Source organism: Cebus imitator, unplaced genomic scaffold (genome assembly GCF_001604975.1).
Source record: "Cebus imitator isolate Cc_AM_T3 unplaced genomic scaffold, Cebus_imitator-1.0 Scaffold24, whole genome shotgun sequence".
Lineage (NCBI taxonomy): Eukaryota > Metazoa > Chordata > Mammalia > Primates > Cebidae > Cebus > Cebus imitator.
In genome coordinates, this window is record NW_016107339.1 from 435,292 (window position 1) to 451,524 (window position 16,233).

Here is a 16,233-nt window from a genome sequence, read left to right on the forward strand (position 1 = left end):
CAATATATAAAATGACTTGTATTTCTACACATTACTAATAAACAATCTAAAAATAAGAAAATTCCATACACAACAGCATTTAAAAACCTTAGAACTGTAACAAAGTCCAAAACTTGTACTCTTGAAACTATGAGATTAAAGATCTTTAATAAATGGAAAGTATCCCATGTTCATAGAAAGACTTATTAAGATGGCAATATTTCCCAAATTGACCTATTGATTCAATGCAATATCTATCAAAATTACAACAGTCTTTTTGGCAAAAATTGACACATGGATGCTAAAATATGGTAATGCAATGGACCCATAAAAGCCAAAATCTTGAAAAATAAAAACAAAGTTGGAATACTTGCACTTTCCAATTTCAAGCTTACTACTGAAGGAGTAAAGGATGTGTCATCCCAAGGTAAGTCAGATTGGTATAGTGATTATTTTGAGCTGAAAACATTAGAGAAATTGCAGTTTCCTACAAAGACGGGATGAGCTAACTTGTCTCTTCCTACACATGGCAAGACATGAAAATTCCTCTAGGAAGGGTAGCCTCACCATACCAGGGAGAGAAAATAACCCTTACAACCAGAGACTTGGAACTGGAAGCTCTAATGGACCTGAATAAATATTCTTAAGGAAGTAATCCTTATTTTCCACCTGTTACACGTTCCTCCCCAATGTATCTCCTAGTGGCTCCCCTAGAAAATGTTCTGCCCCAGCCAGATTTTCTTTGTTGTATCATTTCTTCTCAAATTTATCATTCTTTGTCTAAAAAGTATAAAAGCATTTGGCTTGGGTCACTTCTTCAGAATTCAATCTCTTGTGAAGATCACCATGTACAGGGAAAACGAATTAAATTTGTATATTTTTATCTTGTTAATCTGCCTGATGTCAATGTAGTTTCTAGACTCGGTTGAAGAGCCCAGTAAGAGGTTAAAGCGGAGCTGGAAGCGATCTCTGACTAGGTACACCACAAAGGTACAGTTATCAAGACAGCATGGCACCGGCATAGGGACAGACATATAAACCAATGGAATAGAACTGACAGCCCAGCAATAATCTCTCACATTTCCAGTCAACTGATTTGTGATACAGATGCCAAGACAATTCAATGGGGGAAAGATTAGTCTTTTCAACAAATGGCACTGGGACTATTGGATATCTATATGAAAAGAAAAAAAAAAAAAGAAAAAGACGTTGAAATCCTACCTCATAGCATATACAAAACAACTCAAAATGGATCACAGACCTAAATGTAAGAGCTAAAACTTTTCCTTTTATTAGTTCCTTAGGACTAACAAATGATCATAATGGATGACCATAAATTGGTAGCTTCAAAAACAGAAATGTGTTCTCTCACAGTTGTAGAGACTACTAGTCTGAAATCAAGGTGACCTTCTGAACACTAGCGGAAAATCCTTGCCTTTTCTAGCATCTGGGTTCCTGGAGTTAAGCTCAGAACTGCATGACTCCAACCTTTGCCTCCACCTTTACATGGCCTTCTCACCTACTGTCTCTGTCTTCTACTCTGTCTTTCTTATAAGAACTCACCTGCCATTTGGATTTAGGGCCTACCTCAAACCAGGATGATCTCATATCAAGATCCCTAACTTAACTGCATCTGCAAAGACCCTTTTTCCAACTAAGGTTACATTCACAGGTTCCAGGGGTTAGGACTTGGACATCTCTTTAGGGGGGACTACTATTCAACCCACTTAATTCTTATCTGAAAACACAGGAGTATATCTTCATGACCTTGGATTAGGAAAGGATTTCTTAGCTATAACAGCAAAAGCACAAAAAACAAAAAAAAAAAAAAAAAAAAAAAAAAAAAAAAAAAAAAAAAAAAAAAAAAAAAAAAAAAAAAATCAAAAGGTAAATGGAACTTCATAAAATTAACTTTTGTGCTTCAGAAGAATACCATCAACAAAGTAGCAAGACAACCCTCAGAATGGGAGAAAATTTCTGCAAATCATGTCTGATAAGGGACTTGCATCTAGAATACACAACTCCTAGAACTCAATAACTGTAAGATTAGAAAATATATATTTGGCCTTCCTCATTTCTTGACATACAACTTCTAAAACCCTTGGAATCTCTGAAGTGATAAGAATATCTTTTGCATGCTAATAAAACAAGTGGTGGCTCCCAGTCCCTAGACAGCTTCACCTGGAAGACCAAGGCATGATCAGAGGATAGAACTTTCAACCCCATAATCTCAAACTCTGGGAAAGGAAAGGAGCTAAAGATTAAGCTGAGCACAAATAGCCAACAATTTAATCAATTACATCTATGTAATGACGCCTCCTTAAAAATCCAAAAAGCCAGGCCAGGTGCAGTGGCTCATGCCTGTAATTCCAGCACTTTGGGAGGCGGAGGTGGATGGATCACGATTTCAGGAGATTCTCCTGCCTCAGCCTTCCGAGTAGCTTGGATTACAAGCTCCCGCCACCACACTCGGCTGACTTTTGTATTTTTAGTAGAAACAGGGTTTCACCATGTTTCCAAGGCTGGTCTTGAACTCCTGACTTCATGATCTGCCCAACTCAGCCTCCTAAAGTGCTGGGATTACAGGTGTGAGCCACCGCACCCAGCCTTCAAGTGGAAACAGTCTTATGGGACTGTGCTTGTGGATCTGACAATATCTACAGGTATACAATGTCAGAACTAAACTGAATGAGAAAAAATGTAAATATAAACGTCTATGAACTGAAAGTGGATAAATAAAATGTGGTATATCCATGCAATGGAATATTATTCAGCAATTAAAAATAAATACTGATACTTGCTACAAGAGCGGATGAACCCTCAAAACACACTAAGTGAAACAGTAAAGTCTTCAGAGACAGAATAGCAGTTTTCTAGAGGCTGGCAAGAATGGAGGTTTGGGGGATGATGGTTTAGGGGTAAAGAGGTTTGTTTTGGGCATGATAAAATGTTCTAAAATTGATTTTGGTGGTACTTGCACAGCTTTGTGAATATACTATAAAACACTGAATTATACAATTTAAGTTTGTATATGAATCACATCTCAATAATGCTGGTTAAAAAATAAAAAACTATCGAACTTTTTAATACAGAAACTGTTTAAGAGAAAAGGCTGTCTTGCTATACTAATTTATACGTCCTTATTATAAAACCTGGTGTTTTGTTGTTGTTGTTGTTGTTTTTAGTACTTTTGGCAATAGAAATAAATATAATGCTCATCTATAACAACTCTTATTCTAAGGTTCTGAAACAAGTATTTCTCTACTCAATTGCCTTTTTAAAGTATTTTTACTGTCTTGTGCTAGATGTTTTAATATTATCTTTGGCCTTAAATCATGAGCAATACAAAATACATACCTTTAAATTTATAAATAGATAAATTTAGATGAGTAAACCCTTACCAAGAAGACTTTCAACCTAAATTGACTTGGCAAAAGTAACATTTTCACAAAAGTTAATAGGCATAATAATTCTATCCAGACTCTACTATGTAAGCCAATCAGCATACACATGGAAGAATCCTGGTAACTTTTTTTTTTTTTTTTTAAATCAGTATCGCATAAGGAGAGTAGATGAATCACTTAACAGCATAAATAAGATGAAGGAAGGGAATGGAAATTAAACCTGAAGTATTTCAAAAATTAAATCATTTCAACTTTACATTGCATACAATATCCCAGTAACAGTTTAAAATGTTACTGTTTTAAGAAACTAATCATTTCATTAATTTTGGCTTTAAATTTAAGGTATTACTTTGTGGCTGATTTGATATATGAACTGCCCATAGTTCACATCATATTTTGTCCATATTCAAAACAAAAGACATAATCTTGAACTATTTTCTCCAAGCACAGGACATTTTCTATGGGCATCTCACCCCAGCCCAGAATGAGCATATTCACTGAAAATAAATTTTACATTAGACTAGAACATTAAAAAGGAAATAAGACAAAATGCTGAAAAACTTAATGTATACCAAATCTAGCTATTTGGGTTAACTGTTCCTTACCATAATCAGTTTAACTGTATTTTCATAATGTTGAATTTATTCTACTGGAGCTATGTAACAAAAAATTACCAATTATCATACAAATCTAAGACACTCTCAATTGTAGATATAAATAGGTTGTTAATATAGCTATGAGAAATATGTTAAGATATACTCATTCTAACTTTTGCTTAGTACTTAATGTTCTCAGTCTGTACTAAAAATATTTTATGTATGTTCTGATTTACAGCAGTAGCGATCTAACTGGTATTGGGTGTCCCTGTTTGTGTGGCTTTTGTAATCTACTCTTCTAAAACCTATAATGGTTCTCTAACTTTTGGTGATCACGGAACCCTCTGAGAATCTAATAAATTTATCAATCCTCTTGAGTAAACTACACACCTGCACATTCTTGCCAAAACCTTCAGAAGTCCAAACTTCTCAGCCTGGGATTCAAAGTACTTAGTGTAGTCACTGTTAACTTAGCTAATTTAACTTCTCTCTTTTCCAACTACACACACCAATCAAGAGTATCTCCTCATTACCCCAATCATCTTTCCTGGCCTGCCTTCACAGTTCCCTCTTGTTGCCTTCATTGAAAACTGTTTGCTTTCAACATCCACAAATACTTCTGGTGAACCTAAAATACCTCCCCTGCCATGAGGATTTCCCTCTACTTAAAATCAGATTATCTGATCTTTTGAATTCTAAAACATGTCATCTGCACCTCTTATGGAGCACACTAGGTTCTATTTTGTATTATAAAAGGTATCCAAAAAGTGAAGAAACACAGAACTTGTTTTTGAACTGTATGTTTCACTTTCAAATAATACACTCCATATGTTTTCCTTCAGCCTCTATAAACCTCTTCATGTGTATCTCACTTACCCTACATCTACGTGTTTTTCCCCCTCTTCTAGTCACTAAGATCTGTAACGGTAGAGACAGTAGCTACTTCACCCTTGTGTCCTCCATCATCTCCAGCACAAAACAGGAAGACAGACTGGGCATGGTGACTCACGGCTATAATCCCAGCACTTTGGGAGGCCAAGGCAGGTGGATCACAAGGTCAAGAGATCAAGACCATTCTGGCTAACAGGGTGAAACTTCATCTCTACTAAAAATACAAAAATTAGCTGGGCATGCTGGCACGCACCTGTAGTCCCAGCTACTCGAGAGGCGGAGGCAGGAGAATGGCTTGAGCCCGGAAGGCAGAGATCACGCCACTGCACTCCAGCCTGACAATGGAGCAAGACTCTGTCTCAAATCACTCCAGCCTGACAATGGAGCAAGACTCTGTCTCAAATCAAACTGACAAATAAGACAAGACACTTGCTACATACAGTACCTGAATACCTGGGCATCAGTGTTCTTCAGGCATTTCATGCATTCTGTATCCCCAATTATAAGATTTCTCAAGAATCGTTTTTTGTTTTTTTTTCTGAAAGATCAAACAATGTTCCACTCTTATTGTGTACTTGGTCAAATGAGAACTTATTAACTATCCAAAATAGTGGTTAAGTTATTCACATCCACCCAATGCCTTTCTCAATGATATATGCCAACCATGTTTAAAAAAACCCAACACCTTAAACATACCTATCCTCACCATTAACCCACAAAGGAGCACGTAAAGATGGCTCCTACACAAAAATGATCCAAATGTAAAAGCTATTATCCTTTAGTCCTGCTGCAAACAAAGTTTATAAAACAAATTCCGAAAACAGAAATAAATACCTTCCCAGATTTCACATTTCCATACTACAGGAGACAGTGAGATGACCTAAGTACAGGACTTTTTTTTAGGAATTCCTTAACATGATACAAAAATTTATGACCAACAGATTCATGCTACAACATGGATGAACGTCAAAAATATGCTAAGTGAATGAAATGCGACACAAAAGGCCACATACTGTATGATTTCACTTATCTGAGATATCCAGAATAGGCAAATTCAGAGACAAAGTAGATTAGTGGTTGCCAGGGGCTGGGAGAAGGGGGAAATGGAGAGTAATAGCTAATGGGCATGGGGCTTCTTTCTGGAAATGATAAAAATGTTTTGGGATTAGATGGTCTTTTTCCATCTAATAATGATTGCACAGTTTGGTGAATATACTAAAAACCACTCAACTGTACCCTTTAAGAGGGCAAATTTTATGATATATAAGCTTTATTTCCATTTTTAAAATGTGTTTTGACCATGCTGGCTGTTTTATTTAGAAGAAAACTGTATTTAATAGGAATCCTGTTTTGCATTTTCTTCAAACTTATCTAAAACAGCAATTATAAATTAGTTCCTTACTGGCCCCTTTTTAAAACCAAAGCATTGTCAATGGTAGCTACCAACTTGCCAACGTTACAAATTCCTGTAGAGAGTGATTTTGTCTAGCAATCTGAATTTTTGGTTTAAAAAAAAAAAAAAGGGGGAGTTCTAAAAAATGCCAGGCACACCAGCAATGCAACAATGGCCTGGAGCTACACAGCAACTAACATACTTGTTGTTGTTCCTATTTGCCATGATGCCCACTACTCCCTATTGTCTTCTAAACACTAAAGCTCAATGTCAATTACCAGTTAGCTTACTAGCTGTGAGTCTATGATCCCTAATCTAAACAACCTTCTACTCTTCTTATCTGTTGATAAAAATGTAATCACATGATCAAAATGTAATCATATGTGATTACATTTTAACATACCAACTGCAAGAATAAAAATCATGACACTGACATCTGTTAGCAAAAACCCTGCAATTGTCACAAATTCATTCAAATTCAAGTAAAATTCAGGGAAAAAACATGTGTCCATTCCATTAAATACAAAACAAATTATTTTCAGTTTACAATTAAAAATCATTTTCGTCTACTCATAGAAAGCAGTGCAGTAATAACTTTTCACCCCCATAATTAAGTGGTGGCACAAAATTGAGAGAAAATTATCTCATTCAAATTGATTGGCTATGAGAACAAATTGCTTTACTTACTGATTGTATATTTAAACCATCTAGAACCCTCCTGATGCTTAAATACGCAAAGAAAAACAACTCTTTTGCATTTGTATCTTATACGTATTTAACTGTATTTACAAATGATGGAAGAAAACAAAATACAAGGTGAATAGGGAAATATACCTAGAAAAGTAGATTCTATGACTTCCTACGTCGTGTATATAAGGTTTTTGAGCTAAAAGCCATGGCAAGTATCTTCCAGCTTTAAAAGTCTGTGTGTCCGCTGGGCGCGGTGGCTCACACCTGTAATCCCAGCACTTTGGGAGGCCGAGGCGGGTGGATCACGAGGTCAAGAGATCGAGACCATCCTGGTCAACATGGTGAAACCCCGTCTCTACTAAAAATACAAAAAATTAGCTGGGCATGGTGGCGCGTGCCTGTAATCCCGGCTACTCAGGAGGCTGAGGCAGGAGAATTGCCTGAACCCAGGAGGTGGAGGTTGCGGTGAGCTGAGATCGCGCCATTGCACTCCAGCCTGGGTAACAAGAGTGAAACTCCATCTCAAAAAAAAAAAAAAAAAAAAGTCTGTGTGTCCTTATCCTTATCTTCTCCATACTGCTTTCCAATAAATGGGAAAGTTTAAGAGAATTTGCTTTCCATTTCATTTTTACTATCATTTCCAATAGCTAATAAAATATCAACATAAGGCCGGGTGCTGTGGCTCTCACCTGTAATCCCAGCACTTTGAGGCTGGGGCCGGTGGGATCATGAGATCAGGAGACGGAGACCATCCTGGCCAACATGGTGAAACCCCGGGTCTACTAAAGATACAAAAATTAGCTGGGCATGGTGGCACGTGCCTGTATTCCCAGCTACTCAGGAGGCTGAGGCATGAGACTCACTTGAACCCAGGAGGCAGAGGTTGCAGTGAGCCAGGGTTGTGCCACTGCACTCCAGCCTGGCAACAGAGCAGACTCTGTCTTTAAGAAAAAAAAAAAAAATCAACATAGTAAGATGACCTCTAAAAACAACTATTCCCTTTAAACTAAGCAAAACCAAACTTACTTCTCAAAGTCTTCCAAAAGAGAGACCAGATGAGCCAATTACTTGGTAGTTTAGAGGTAAACCTCACTGTTCTTTCTCCCTGAACCATTAAGTTTACAGGGTACTATTTATTTAGAGATGGAGTCTCTGTCGCTCAGGCTGGAGTGCAGTGTCGTGATCTCAGCACACTGCAACCTCCGCCTCTCAGGTTGAGTAGATTCTCCTGCCTCAGCCTCTCCAATAGCTGAGATTACAGGTGCGTGCCACCACACCCGACTAATTTTTGTATTTTGAGTAGAGACGGGGTTTCATCATGTTGGCCAGGCTGGTCTCGAACTCCTGACCTCAAGTAATCTGCCCGCCTCTGCCTCCCAAAGTGCTAGGATTACAGGCATGAGCCACCACGCCCAGCTGCAAGTGACATTTTAAAGCTCAACATTACCACTGAATATTAATGGATATTATGTAAGACTGGAGTGGCATCACAATTTTCTCACTATTGCAATTCCAAAATACACAATGCAAAGGTGCAATTGGAATTATGTCCAACTGAAAAACACAATCCTGTTTCTGTTTAAACCTGATGGTGAATCAAATATGAGGTTCTCCTAAAAGTTCACCAAATTTCGAATGCACACAGTAATTAATCTAAATCACAAAAACAACTTTTTCAAAAATACAGGACTAAAAACAAAAGAAAACATCAGTCATTACTTCAACCATTAACAATGGAAGCACAAAGTGCCATCTGACTAGTAAAGGTTACTGGAAAACCCAGATCTCGAGTTTCACACTGTTAAGAGTGTAAGACGCACGGACTGTACTGGAATTAGCAGAAATGGTTTCTGCTATAACTGTGCTTTGCCTGCTATTCTCTAACACTGCTGTCCAGTAGCACTATCTGAAATGAGATAAAGGTTCTATGCCTGTCCTATTCAACACAATAGCCAATAGATACATGTGGCTACTGAGCACTTAAAATGTAGCTAGCAAAACTAAGACACTTAGTTTTTTAATTAAATTGCTACACGTGGCCAGTGGCTCCCTTACAGGACAGAACATTGCTATAATTTGAAATACAAGGTAGAAACTGTATTGACTAAACTGTAGAGTTTTTCAGTTTCATGCCCTCACGCTGTTAACAACAGGCATGACCATTCTGATACCAAATGTTACACAAGGTCAGCGATCAGCCTAAACATAAAATAAAATTCACTTATGAAATGAGAATTCTTCATTTTACTTAGATTCAAAATTTAAGGTACAATGCTTACTAAGTAATATGAAAAATACGTCTCAGGTTCTTCCCCATTGTTTTTGCAAATGGGGTGCTCACTTTCAAAATAGTTTTCCAAAGCATGCAAGTTATTTTCCCTTTAAATCTGTTCAACATCTTCCGTTCAGGAAAACAAATGGCAAAAATTAAGTTCTCAGCACTAGTCAGTGTCCTGTGACAAAGTAATGTGTAAATTTCACACATTAATTTTCCTTTTCCTTAAAAGAGGATAAAAATGTTTGGCAGCGTCCGGATCTTTCAAAAGCCTTATTACCCATCTTTCCAAGTTTTTAGGTGTACCAATCATTCAGATACAGTTGCGATTTCGTTCCTAGATACAAAGCATTTTTGCAGTTCCAGAGAGTCAAAAGTGTTTTTGGCACAGGTATTCCTTGACCAGCTCTTCCTAAGTCAAGAAAAGTAACAAGATGGTGCACAAAATGTCAAAAGAAAACAAGTCTGGAAACTAGCACTGAGTAGCTAGTCGCTAAGCAGAATCAACTGCCTTTAACCCGGAGAGAGTGCCTCATACTACCCAGCCAAGCAAACAGAGCAAGGTCGTGACCCTGGGTCACGGCCGCTAGCACCGCTCCCGCCCGGCAGCGGGAAGCCACCTGTTAGGCCTGAGCCTCACCTGGCAAAAAAGAGGAAGAGCTTGCCCGGCAGCTCTCCCGACGCGAGGGCGGTGAGCTTGGAACCCGCCCCTCTCGCTGCGGCGGCCAGACCCCTGGCTGCACGTGGGCTTCACCCGGGCCCCGGCGGCTCTGACAGGCGGGTCGCCAGCGGACCCCGGCCCGCCGCCTTGCGCCGGTCCCAGGGGTGGGACCTCCGTTTCTCTCGCATCCACCCCGCCGAGGGGGCGCCCAGGCGGCACACACCGCCCGTCCGTCCTGCTTCCCTTTCTCCCCAGACGGCGCGATCCCGCCCTGCCGCCCCTCACCTACCTGGTCGCGGAGTTTGAGGAACGCCATGGCGGTCGCTTCCGCGCCCACTCCAGCCTCCACCGCCTCCGCTGCCGCCGCCGCCCGGCCCACCGCTCCGCCCCAGTAGCCTCGGCCGCTGCCCTGGACCGGCGGGTCGGCGGCCGGCTACGCTGAGGAGACCTCGGGCAGGGGGCGGCGCCGCCTCCCAGGCCGCCCGCCGCCACCGCCGCCGCCGCCGCCGCCGAGAGGTGAGGAGCCCGGCCGGTCCCGCCTCCTCTTCTGAGGACTCCCCGCCCTCTTCCTTCCTTTCTTTCTCCTTCCCTCTGCTGCCTCCCGGAGCAGCCCTACCCGCCGCTGCCGCCGCCGCCGCCTCCTCACGCCCCCTTCCCGAAATACCCTGGCAGCCCCCGCGGTCGCGCCGTTCCAGCCCGCGGCAGCGGCGGCATCCAAACTCCACAATATTACCACCACCGCCTGCCGCGATTGGCGGCCGCGCGGGGGAGAGGCCAGAGTAAGCCGAGCGCCCATTGGCCACGCCGCCGCGCTCGCTGGTACCCCCCGCCTCCCGCGGAGGGAGGGGCGGGGGGGAGGAAGCCGCGAGGGTGGGCGCGGAGCCGCGGCGCGGGCGGGGCGGGGGAGTCGGGAGGGGCGCGGGCCGCGGGAGGGCGGCCAGGTGTCCCGGCTCCCGGGCGCGCGCTTCAGGCGTGGTGGGCGGAGCCCGGGGAGGAGCGGGGTGGGGAACGGCCCGGGACTCGCACGTGGAGGTAGAGGGCGGACGCCTACCTCAGCCAGGGCAAGACTGAGGAGGTGGGTGAGGGGCCGGAAGGGATAGGAGGGGTGGGCATCTGGGGGCTGCGGCGAGTGGCGACCGGTGAGCCGGACTTGCACGTGGAAAAAGCGTGAGAATGCGCCCCTGGGTTTGGGGAGGGTGAGGGAGCCAAGGAGTGGGATGAAAGGTGGTCACGGAATGGGGGGCGCTGCTCTCCTCCCGGGGGGCTGCAGGCCGAGACCGGATGAGGGGCGGGGGTGATGCTGGCACTCTGGACGGAAGGGCGTCGTCTTCGCAGCCGAACAGGTTGTGGACACCCAATCCTTTTTCTGCCTGCAGTCCCAATCCGAAGCTAAACTGTGTGGTTTTTCCCTTGAAAGCTCCCCAGCCAGGCTTGCTCCCTCCACCCCGTCTTTCGTATCTGAAGGGTTTTGCCTCCCACTCGACAGAAACCAATTTTCTTTAAAAAAAAAAAAAAAAAAAAGTGCAGGATTTCCAATAAATAGCATCCTTGGATGGAGGAGAAGAGGAATGACTCCCTCACCCTGCCATACACACCCCCACGCCACCCCGCAGCTCTGAAACGGCTTTTCTTTCTTAGGCAGCCGCACGCTGTTGCCATTCCAGGCTCGTGTGGGAGAAGATTGTTGTGCGCCTAGGTCTGTCTGCCCGGGCGGTTCCAGCCCCTGGTTTATAAAAGGTGCAGATGGTTAAAACACAGACGTGTGACGTCAGGCTCGGTTTTTAAAAGTCCCCTCTTCCCCTACATCAATTGTGTCTCTTGGGATGGACTTTATTTAGAGAATCGATTCGAGCCTAATGGCAGTCTAGAGGAATGGAGATCTTCGTCAGGACTATCAGGTTATTATAATGCTGCATTTATAACAAAAAAACTTAGCTTTAGCCACGCAAAAAAAATGAAAATAGAGTGCAAGATCAAAAACACCTGATTAACTGATAATACGACCCTTCCAGTATTATTTGACATAGCCATGCCATGGTTCCATTGAAAGGATTTCTCAGCTAAAATTACGTCCCTCGTCGTGATATTTTCTACTTAAAATGGAGGAATTCTCGTAACTGTGATCTAACCATCATAATGAGGCTAAAAAGGAAATTAAACTGCTCTTGCTTTGCATTCTCTTCAGTAGCTCCTTTCCCCTTTATTTCAACTCTAGCGTATAAATAGGGATGCTGTTTGTCACTGAACCCCTCCTTATCAGTTCAGTGAGGGTGAATGAGTTAATGTTGTGAAAGCATTTGAGTTCTCCAAAACAAAGGTGTTGTGATAATATTACTAGGGTACTTTGTGATTATAAATTAGCTTTGTAAACGATTACCTATGTGCCATATCCAATCCAGTCCAGTTCTATCTTAGTCTAAGAGTGTTAGGATTTACCCTCATTTTTAAGTAAGCCTGTTAAGCAGTATGGATGTTGAGTCAGGAATTAATACATTCTTCCTCTTTCCCCCAAATATTCTCTGCTTTATGTTAAAGTTCTAGAATTTAAAAACACGATGAGAACCTGATTAGGAACATGGCAAAGATTAATTTTTAGGAGAATGTAAATATTCGAGAGTATGAATTTATGGATGGAATATGCATTTTAATGGATTTTGTGATTGAAGCTATGTAAATTTTCTAATTAACAATTATTAATGAAAGTGTTTTATGATGTACCATCTGCATTATAGTAGGCACGGAGCCCTCCTTATAGATGATGCTTCAGACCTAGCTGGGTTCTCACCCTTCTGCACCATGGACATCATTTAACCTCTCTGTGTGTTAAGTTTCAACATTCCTAAAAAACTAAGCTTAACATTACCTGGCCTACTCATCTCACACAGTCAGATAAGATAATGATATGAAAGGCCATGGAAAACTCTGAAGGACCATTACGATATATTATCACTATGATGGCAACTACAGGGTACTTCAAAAAGTTTGTGGAAAATAGAATTAAAGATTAAATTTAAAAATATAAACTTTATTTCTCAACATAAAATCTATCAAGTTCCAGATGATAAGCAATAATACCAGCCATTTGGTTTATCCCTAAAGAACCGAAGGTCCTGAGAATTTAACCATGTCAATACAGTCTTTTTTACATTAATAATGTTAATAACAATAAAAATGTGCACCTTTTAAAAAGGTGTTAAGATTAGGAAACAAAAATAAGTCAGAAGGAGCCAAATTAGGAATATGAGGTAGATGCCTAATGGTTTTCCATCAAAACCCTAACAAAATTGCCCTTATTTGATGAGAAGAATGAGCAGGTGCATTATGGTGGAGAAGGACTCTCTAATGAAGCTTTGTTAAGCATTTTCCTGCTAAAGCTTTGACTTTCTCAAAAACACTTTGATAATAAGCAGATATTATTGTTCATTGTCCCTCCAGAAAGTCAAGCAAATTGTTTTGAATATTGACTGTTGCCATGACCTTTGTTCTTGACTGATCTGCTTTTGCTTTGACTGGACCCCTTTTACCTCTTGGTAGCCATTGCTTTGATTGTGCTTTGTCTCCAGGATCATACTGGTAAGGCCATGTTTCATCTGTTAGAATTCTTTGAAGGCATGTTTTAGGGTCTTGATCCTACTTGTTTAAAATTTATACTGAAAGCTCTCCTCTTGCCTGAAACTGATCTGGGCCCAATGGTTTGGGCACCCATTGAGTTGAAAGTTTGCTCAACTTTAACTTTTCAGTCAGAATTATGTAAGCTGAACCAATTGAGATGTCTGTGGTATGGGCTATTGTTTATGCGGTTAATCATCAGTCTTCTTCAGTTAGGGTACCAGCAAGATTTTTTTCTCACAAATTGACGTGGATGGTCTGCCACTGTGGGCTTTATTGTCTTGGCCCTTCTTTACAAGTTATCCCTTTGTAAACTGATTTTGGGGGGTGGCATTGTCCTCATAAACTACTCATAAAGCATCAGTGATTTCACCCTTCTTGCATGGAAGCTTCACCATAAAATTGATGTTTGTTCTTGCCTCAATTTTAAGAGTATTCCTGTTGTTCTAAAAGGGGCTCTTTTCTTCTTCTTCTTCTTCTTTTTTTTTTTTTTTTTNAGTCTCCCTCTGTTGCCCAGATGGCAGTACAGTGGCATGATCTCAGCTCACTGCAACCTCCACCTCCCAGTTCAAGTGATTCTCCTGCCTCAGCCTCCTGAGTACCTGGAATACAGGCATGCACCACCACGCCTGGCTAATTTTTGTATTTTTTTGGTAGAGACAAGGTTTTACCATATTGGTCAGGTTGGTCTTGAACTCCTGGCCTCATGATCCGCCCACCTCGGCCTCCCAAAGTGCTGGGATTACAGGCATGAGCCACGGTGCCCAGCCATAGGGGCTCTTTTCAAACTAAGGTCTTATCCTTCTTAGTGCTGCACACTGTGTCCTGTTCAGATACCTTATAACAAGTTAGTATAAGTTTATGTTGGTGAAAAAAAAATTGAAATCTGGCAAGACACAGTGGCTCATGGCTGTAATCCCAGCACTTTGGGAGGCTGGGAGAGGTGGATCACTTGAGCCCAGGAGTTTGAAACCAGCTTGGCCAACATAGTGAAAGCCTGTTTCTTCTAAAAATACAAAAATTAGCCCGGTGTGGGAGCATGCGCCTGTAATACCAACAGTTTGGGTGAGTGAGGCACAAGACTTGCTTAAGCCTGGGAAGCAGAAGTTGCAGTAAGCCAAGATGCCACTGCTGCACTCCAGCCTGGGCAGTGGAGCAAGACTCTGTCTCAAAAAGGAAAAAAAAAAAAGGAAAAATTAAAATCCATGCATATGTTTTTCATGATATGTATTTTCCATGTACTTTTGGAAGACTCCTTGTACATTTTCATAGCTGCTGAGAGGGTAACAATTGTTTATTCTGGAAAAAAAAAATAGGAGAAAAAGTCTCTACAGCCAGGTGCAGCGGCTCATGCCTGTGATTCCAGCACTTTGGGAGGCCAAGGTGGGCAGATAACTTGAGGCCAAGAGTTTGAAACCAGCCTGGCCAGCATGGTGAATCCCTGTCTCTACTAAAAATACAAAAATGAGCTGGGTATGGTGGCACACACCTATAATCCTAGCTACTCAGGAGGCTGAGGCACAAGAGTTTCTTTAACCTGGGAGATGGAAGCTGCAGTGAGCCAAGATTGTGCCACTGCACTCCAGCCTTGATGACAGAGTAAGACTGTCTCAAAAAAAAAAAAAAAAGAAGAAGAAGAAAGAAAACTATGCAATTGAGCAAAAATTAGGTTCATGTTCAAATTCTAATATTTCGTAAATCTTTATTATAAGGCTATTCCTGCTTATAATAAAATATTTAAATATTAGGGGAATTTTTGGCACCAAAAAAAAAAAACCAAAAAAAAAAAACATATCATTGACGCCAATGGGGCCAGGAACTTAATTGTTGCCAGTAATAATCTCTTTTTTCTCTATTGTTTTCTACATGTCTTTTTCTTTCTCCATTACTACATCCAGTAGCTCCAGTGACACATTTTAAGTACCCTGCAATGATGAAAAGAGTCAATATTCCTGACACATCTGAAGTAATGGCTAATTGGTTGGACTAGACTCATGTGCTCATGCCTCAGCCAATCACTACTGCCAGGTCTTGGAGCTGATGACAGTCTCCATTCAGAATTCATGTCCAAAATGATAGAAGGAAAGATGTTATACAGATGTGACCACCAGGGAATTTGCTGTGAGCTAGGCAGCCACACCAAATTTTATTTAGTGTTCTGCTATTGTTTTTACTGTTGGGTACGTGCATAGCACCTTCTATGCTTTCTTCATTTAAATTTTCTATTAACCTTTTTATGTTGGGAACTGGAGCCCAAAGAAATTGTGTGTTCCCAAACTGACCCAACTAATCAATGGCAGGGCCTGGATGTGTAAGGACCTTGAAAGCCAGAAAAGCAGCTTATGTGGTAGGAAAAAGATAAATATTAAAGGCTTTTTAGCCAGAATCCCTATCTTATGAAAATGCACATAATAGACCAACAAAGCAGGAAAAGGGCGAGGCACAGTGCCTCACACCTATAATCCCAGCACTTTGGGAGGCCAAGGAAGGAGGACTGCTTAAAGCCAGGAGTTTAAGACCAGCCTCCCAGGAGTTTAAGAACAGCCTGAGCAGCATAGCAAGACCTCATCTCTACTAAGAATAAAAGTTATCTGGGCATGGTGGCACACATCCATACTCCTAGCTGCTTGGGACGCTGAAGTAGGAGGATCCCTTGAGCCCAGAAGTTCAAGGCTGAACAGTGAGCTATGATTATGCCACTGCACTCCAGCCAGGATGACAGAGTGAGACTGTCT

General features: G+C 41.6%; 1 long non-coding RNA gene across 1 annotated transcript in view; it reads left to right on the forward strand.

Moving 5' to 3' along the window:
• The first annotated feature begins 10,845 nt into the window (after window positions 1–10,845).
• Window positions 10,846–16,233, forward strand: part of LOC108299913 — a 70,945-nt gene continuing 65,557 nt past the window's right edge. Inside the window, exon 1 of the long non-coding RNA XR_005199046.1 lies at window positions 10,846–10,964. This is a non-coding gene — a long non-coding RNA (uncharacterized LOC108299913). The remainder of the gene's footprint in view (window positions 10,965–16,233) is intronic.